Source organism: Scyliorhinus torazame, chromosome 8 (assembly GCF_047496885.1).
Source record: "Scyliorhinus torazame isolate Kashiwa2021f chromosome 8, sScyTor2.1, whole genome shotgun sequence".
In the NCBI taxonomy this organism is placed as follows: Eukaryota; Metazoa; Chordata; class Chondrichthyes; order Carcharhiniformes; family Scyliorhinidae; genus Scyliorhinus; species Scyliorhinus torazame.
Genome location: NC_092714.1, coordinates 8,723,973 through 8,731,518, shown reverse-complemented (window position 1 = coordinate 8,731,518; position 7,546 = coordinate 8,723,973). Strand labels below are relative to the sequence as shown.

Sequence of the window (7,546 nt, the reverse complement as noted above, 5' to 3'; positions counted from 1 at the left end):
TGTCTGAGTGGCCTGCAATGAGCTCTGTGCCCTGAGCCGTCTCCTGCTCGAGTGCCCAGGAAGTGTTGTGTTCCCTATTAAGAGATGAGTGTGTAAAATTAAAGCGCATAGGATTTACATAGATTTACGTAGAATTTAGAGTGTGGAAGGAGGCCATTCGGCCCATCGAGTCTGCACCGGCTCTTGGAAAGAGCACCCTACACAAGGTCAACACCTCCACCCTATCCCCAGTAACCCCACCCAACACTAAGGGCAATTTTGGACACGAAGGGCAATTTATCATGGCCAATCCACCTAACCTGCACATCTTTGGACTGTGGGAGGAAACCGGAGCACCCAGAGGAAACCCACGCACACACGGGGAGAACGTGCAGACTCCGCACAGACAGTGACCCAAGCCGGAATCGAACCTGGGACCCTGGAGCTGTGAAGCAATTGTGCTATCCACAATGCTACCGTGCTGCCCCTATTTAGACGTAGATTATCGAGATGGATAGAAAACTGGTTGGCAGACAGAAAACGAAGAGTAGGAATTAACGGGTCTTTTTCCAAATGGCAGGCAGTGACTAGTGGGGTACCGCCTGGATTGGTGTTGGGACCCCAGCTATTCACAATATATATGAATGATTTAGATGAGGGAACAAAATTTAAATATCTCCAAATTTGCAGATGACACCCAGTTGGGTGGGAGGGTGAGCTGTGAGGAGGAGACAGAGATCCTTCAGTGTGATTTGGACAGGTTGAGCGAGTGGGTAAATGAATGGCAGATGCAGTATAACTTGGATAAATGTGAAGTTATCCACTTTGATAGCAAAAACTGGAAGGCAGAATATCAGCTGAATGGCTATAAATTAATAAAGGAGAATGTGTAAGGAGACCTGGGTGTCCCCGTGCACCAGTCACTGAAGGTAAGCAGGCAGGTACAGCAGGCGGGAAAGAAGGCAAACAGCATGCTGGCCTTCATTGCAAGATGATTAGGGTACAGGATCAGGGATGTCTTGATACAAATATACAGGGACTTGATGAGAGTAATGAAGTGTTGGGTATTCTGCCACACAGATGAACCAACACGGTTGTGAATGGTACAACACAGTTTTATTTCAAACATCTATTTACACTGGTAAACTGTTTACTGAAGTTCGATCATGATCCTTGATTCTGTGGACCTAGTCCTAATTCTATCTTGTAGTGGCACTCAGCACATGGTGGATGTCTGAGTGGCCTGCAATGAGCTCTGTGCCCTGAGCCGTCTCCTGCTCGAGTGCCCAGGAAGTGTCGTGTTCCCTGTTTTGCACTGTGTATGCTCTTGCCTGTGATTGGCTGTCGTGTTGTGTGTGTTGATTGGTCCGTGATCTGTCCATCAGTATGTATGTATGTATGTATGTGCTATGATGTTTACCTGAATATCATGACAGGTAATGTGTGCAGTTTTGGTGTCCCAATCTGGGGAAGGATGTTCTTGCTCGCGAAGGTTTACCAGATTGAATCCCGGGGTGGCGGGACCGACGTACAAGGAGAGATTGAATTGGTTAGGATTGTATTCGCTGGAGTTCAGAAGAATCACATATAAACCTAAAAATTCTAACAGGACTGAACAGGGTAGATGGAGGAAGGATGTTCCTGATGAATCGGGTGTCCAGAACCAGGGGTCACAGTCACAGAGATGGGGAGAAATGTCTTCACCCAGAGAGTGGTGAGCCTGGGGAATTCATTACAGGAGAAAATAATTGAGACCAAAACATTGCATGTTTCCAAGAAGGAGTTAGATATAGCGCTTGGGGTGAAGGGGACCAAAGGCAATGGGGAGAAGCAGGATTAGGCTATTGAGTTGGATGATCATCCATGACCGTAATGAGTGGTAGAGCAGACTCAAAGGGCCGAATGGCCTCCTTCTGCTCCTATTTTTAATGTTTCTATAAATTGGGTGGCAGGGCGGTGGGCAGGTGGGGTCAGGGTAGGATGCATAGTAAAAATGAAACAAATTATTTACCCCTCCAATCCCAATGTATCGATACTCTTCACCTCAATGACCCCCTGAAGCCAGTTCTACTTTAGAACTTGTTATAAGTGTGAGTTTTATGCAGGATTATTATGTTTTAGGATTATATCTTCAGGTCTGTAATAGTGTTATAGTTTGGGACTGTATCTTTAAATATGGGTTAACTGAATGGAGTCCTATGACCTATAATTATATAACAATAATAATCTTTCTTAGTGTCACAAGTAGGCTTACATTAACACTGCAATGAAGTTGCTGTGAAAATCCCCTAGTCGCCACATTCCGGCACCTGTTCGGGTACACAGAGGGAGAATTCAGAATGTCCAATTCACCTAACAAGCACGTCTTTCGGGACTTCTGTGAGGAAACCGGAGCACCCGGAGGAAACCCAGGCAGACACGGGGCTGTGAAGCAGCAGTGCTAATCACTGTATACCACCTGTACTGGGACAAAAACATAAAATACTGGAGCATCTCAGAGGGTCTGACAGCATCTGTGGAGAGAGAAGGGAGCCGACGTTTCGAGTCTAGGATGAACCTTTCTCAAAGCTGCGGGCTCACGGTCTGGTGTGGGCTTTGGGCCTGTAACCTTGGCTGTGACAAACGTGCAGCTCACTCACCCAGGTCGCATTTCATCCGGTGAGCGAGAGGCGCGTCGGTGGATTTTGCAGAGCAAGATATTCATTGAATCTGCCCTTTAGAAGACATCCCACTTGGCATTTCGTGAGGAGAAGCACTGAACGCCACAATAGACACTGAGGCTGGGGTTACTCAGGATTAATTCAGGGCACAATATATTACTGATTGGTGCTGAGTGTAGCTCAGTTCCATTCAATGGCACTGACAGCGCGCAGATTCCATTTAAGATTTTCCTGTCAAAAGCAACAAAAGAGAAAGGCTTTAATTGTGTTTTAATCTGGCTCAGCAGCTCAACATTAACCTCACCGCTGCCTTGCCGATCAGTGTCTTACACACAACGGGGACCAGTGCCACTCCTTAACGGAGCTTTACTGAATCCTCACACATTTCTTACCTTACAGGATCAGGCCATTCTGCCCTACTGGCCTGTGTTGGGGTCTGTGCCCATCATGAGCCTCTTCATCTCGCTGTACCAGCACACCCATCGATTTCTCTCTCCCTCATTTCTTTATCTAGTTTCCCCTTTAATGCGTCTGTACAAAAAACACTCCTTGTGGTACTAAGTGTCACCTTCTCTGAGCGAGGAGCTTGCTCCTGAACCCCCCCCCATTGGATTTATCAGTGGCATTGGGTGGACAGAGTGTCAGTGAGGCCCCTGTGGGTTTTTTTTAAATTTAGAGTACCCAATTATAATTTTTTTCCAAATAAGGGACTATTTAGCGTGGTCTGGCCGACACATGACTCCAGACGCACAGCAATGTGGTTCGCTCTTGCCTCTCTCTGAAATGGCCAATCCACCTACCCTGCACATCTGTGGGTTGTGGGGGTGAAACCCACGGAGACACGGGGAGAATGTGCAAACTCCACACGGCCAGTGACCCAAAGCCGGGGTTCGAACCCGGGTCCTCAGCGCCGCTGTCCCAGTGCTAACCACTGCGCCACTGTGCTGCCCCCTCCCCCCCCCCCCCGTTTTTTTGAAAATCTTTATTGTCACAAGTGGGCTTACATTAACACTGCAATGAAGTTACTGTGAAAATCCCCCCAGTCGCCACATTCCGGCGCCTGTTCGGGTACACAGAGGGAGAATTCAGAATGTTCAATCCACCTAACAGCACGTCTTTCGGGACTTGTGGGAGGAAACCGGAGCACCCGGAGGTAACCCACGCAGACACGGGGAGAATGTGCAGACTCCGCACAGACTGTGACTCAAGGCAGGAATCAAACACGGGTCCCTGGCGCTGTGAGCAGCAGTGCTAACCACTGTGCTACCGTGGCGCCCCCTTCTCCTCTGATTAATCTCTGATTAATTGCCATTCAATTTCAGTCACTGTCCTCTGGTTACCAAGCCGGATGCCAATGAGAGCGGTTTCTTATTATCCACACTGCCTCGACCCATGGTAACTTTGAAAACCTCCAATAAATCTCACCTGAACCTTCTCTGCTTGCGGGAGAACAACCCCAGCCTCTCAACTCAAGTCAACTCCCTCAACAGTGCAGGGGGCTGGAATAAGAGAAAAACAAGTTAATCGTCTTTTGTGTTCATTCCCAGGGTATGACCGTCACGGACAGGGCTGGTTGCCCTGGAGGCGGTGATGGTGAACGGCCTTCTTGGCAGCTGAGTGTATCGCTCGGCCATTTCAGAGAAAGGCAAGAGCCAACCCCATTGCTGTGCGCCTGGAGTCACTTGTCGGCCAGACCAGGTAAGGGCGGCAGATTTCCTTCCCTAAAGGGCATTAGTGAACCTATCGTTTAGAGTCACAATTAGTGGTGCTAGATTTTCAATTCTAGATTTACTAAATAAACTGAATTTAAATTTCCCAGCTGCCACAATGGGATTTGGACTCATGTCTCTGGTGCGCTAATCTAGACCTCTGGATTACGAGTAATGTGAGCTATACTACCAACTGAACTCTGAAGACCAGCACGTTTGACATGTAAGTAAGAGCTTACAAATCTGACAGTGAATCCCAGCAGGGAGTTTTAGATTTACAGCAGTGTCTAAGACTGAGTAAATCACATTCAGATTCGAAGGCCAGCGACAGGAGATGTTGAATCACAATGGTTGTTGCGCTCAGCAAAACCACTTGGACTATTTTGTACAGCAACAGTTCCTGTGAAGACAAGGGCAGGTTAAAGGCTGATCAAAGTATAAGACCGCAGTCTCAATCATGGATTGGTGGTTGACATCTCTGCTCCAGAAGGTCTCGGGTTGAAGTCCCACTCCAGGATCCTCAGAGAGTGCTGCAGTGTTGACCTCAGATGAGACGGGAAGTCAAGCTGGGGTTTGACCTCTCGGATGGATGTCGAAGATTTTAGCGTCACTCTTCCGCAGGAGACTGGGAGTTTGATGTGCACAAATGGGGCTACTGTATTTGCATCACTACACAGTGAATGTACTTCGATGACTGTGAGTCACTGAGACAACTGAAGCTGTGAAAGTTGCGATAGAAATGTAACTACACAGGACAATATGGCTTGAGTTTCCTCCGGGTGCTCTGGTTTCCTCTCAAAGTCCACGTCTTTGGTTTTTAGGTGGATTGGCCATGTTAAATTGCCCCTTAGTGTCCAAAGGTTAGGTGGGGTTGTGGGGATAGGGCGGGGGATTGTGCCTAGTAAGGGTGTTCCTTCGGAGGATCGGTGCGGACCTGTAAAGGCGCCGGAATGTGGCGACGAGGGGATTTTCACAGTAACTTCATTGCAGTGTTAATGTAAGCCTACTTGTGACGCCAATAAAGATTCATATTATTAATTCTCTGGGAACCCAGGTTCAAATCTTATCATGGCAGATAAATTCAATAAAAAGCTGGAATTAAAAGTCTAATAATGACCATGAAACCATTGTCAATTGTCATCAAAACCCATCTGGTTCACCGATGACCTTCAGGGAAGGAAATCTCCGTCCTTCCCTGGTCTGGCCTCGATGGGACTCCAGACCCCCCCCAGACCCACAGCAATGTGGTTAACTCTGAAATGCCCTGAAAACAGGGACACCCGCAGCACAAGAAAACAGAATCTGCAAATCAATCACAGCAGTAGGTGCAGCACTCTGCAACAACTGGCATTCATCCCGCACGTTGTGCATCGTGACATGTACCCAGGCACATCGCAGGGCGGCTAGCAAACAATACAGGACTCCCAGCCACAAAGCATAGGGTAACCAAGGGAATGTTGATAGAATTAGGTGGCGATGTTTGAGACGGAATTCCAGGCCAATGCAGAGAAAGGTAAGCCCAAAGGTGCACCAACAGATACTGGGATGTACAAGAGGGTGGAGTTTGAGAAGGGCAGGGATCTGGGTGGTTTACAGAGCAGAAGGTAACAGAAGGGGTGAAGATTAGATATTCAAGATGGTGCCGGAGCATGGCAACTCACTGTGAGCTCTCTCAACGAGACACCCTCCTTTTGTATCTTATCACTGTTCTGATGCACTAAAACTCTTTTCCACTTCATATATAATTACTAATAACGCTCTTTTATGTTTTCTTACAGGTTTGAGGATCCTCCGAGCCTCGCACGACTCCATCCGTATCCTACACGCGCCACCGGACCTCCACTCCCAGCGACGGCCCGGGGACCGAGGCCTACCCGGCCAGCGACGGCCTGAGGGCCGAGGCCTACCCAGCCAGCGACGGCCCGGGGACCGGGGCCTACCCAGCCAGCGACGGCCCGGGGACCGGGGCCTACCCAGCCAGCGATGGCCCGAGCACCGAGGGCTACCGGCCAGCGACGGCCTGAGGACCGAGGTCTACCCAGCCAGCGACGGCCCGAGGACCGAGGCCTACCCAGCCAGCGACGGCCCGAGGACCGAGGCCTACCCGGCCAGTGATGGCCTGAGGACCGAGGTCTACCCGGCCAGCGACGGCCCGAGGACCGAGGCCTGCCCAGCCAGCGACGGCCCGAGGGCCGAGACCCACCCGGCCAGCGATCACCCGAGGACCGAGGCCTACCCGTGAAGCGACGGCCTGAGGACCGTGGCTTACCCAGCCAGCGACAGCCCGAGGACCGAGACCCACCTGGTAAGCGACGGCCCAAGGACCGAGACCCACCCGGTAAGCGACGGCCCGAGGACCAAGGCCTACCCAGCTAGCGACGGCCCAAGGGCCGAGACTTACCCAGCCAGCGACAGCCCAAGTACCGAGGCCTACCCGGCCAGCGTCGGCCTGAGGACCGAGGCCTACCCGGCCAGTGTTGGCCCGAGGACCAAGACCCACCCGGGAAGCGATCACCTGCCCAGCGACGACCTGAGGACCCATCAAAAACTCCATGACTTTGCTGCTCCAGGTGAACAGCATCGTTTCCCCGGTGTAAGCCTGACTAAACCCACACCGGGCTCCGACCATGTGACTGCTTCCTCCAGTCTCCGACCACGTGACCCGACCCTCCCATGTGGTTTTCAGCTTGTCCATCACCCTGAAGTACCTCCGCCACCATCAAAGCCAATCTCGGCGTGAATAGACCGCAGGGGCGCGAGGCCTCGCCAGCGAAGTGGGAATGCCCGAGCCAACCCCGAAGCGACAGGTACCCGCCTGACCACACCGGAAGGTGAACCCGGCCTCGCCACCCCAGGATACCAGACCAACCCACGTACAACCCCCTCCCGTGAACCTGCCATCTGCTTCACCAAGACATGGCTCACTCCGGCCACACCAGACTGCGCCATCCAACCCGAAGGTTTTTCAATCCACTGAATGGACCGCACGAAGGCCTCAGGCAAGTCGAAAGGCGGGGGTGTTTGCCTCCTGATCAACACTTCCTGGTGCTCGGATGTGGTGTCCCTAGCGTGCCATTGCTCCCAGACCTAGAATACCTAACCGTGAAGTGTCGCCCGTTCTATCTCCCACGTGAATTCCCCCCTGTATTCATCACAGCAGGCTACATCCCACCCCAGGCGGTAGTGAAGAAAGCACTT

General features: G+C 51.1%; 1 long non-coding RNA gene across 1 annotated transcript; it reads left to right on the top strand.

Annotated features, from left to right (window-relative positions):
• The first annotated feature begins 4,224 nt into the window (after positions 1–4,224).
• On the top strand, positions 4,225–6,290 carry LOC140428712 (uncharacterized). Its single transcript, XR_011948834.1, has 3 exons — positions 4,225–4,337; positions 4,459–4,571; positions 6,127–6,290. It is a non-coding gene; the product is annotated as an uncharacterized lncRNA (long non-coding RNA).
• Positions 6,291–7,546: the final 1,256 nt, after the last annotated feature.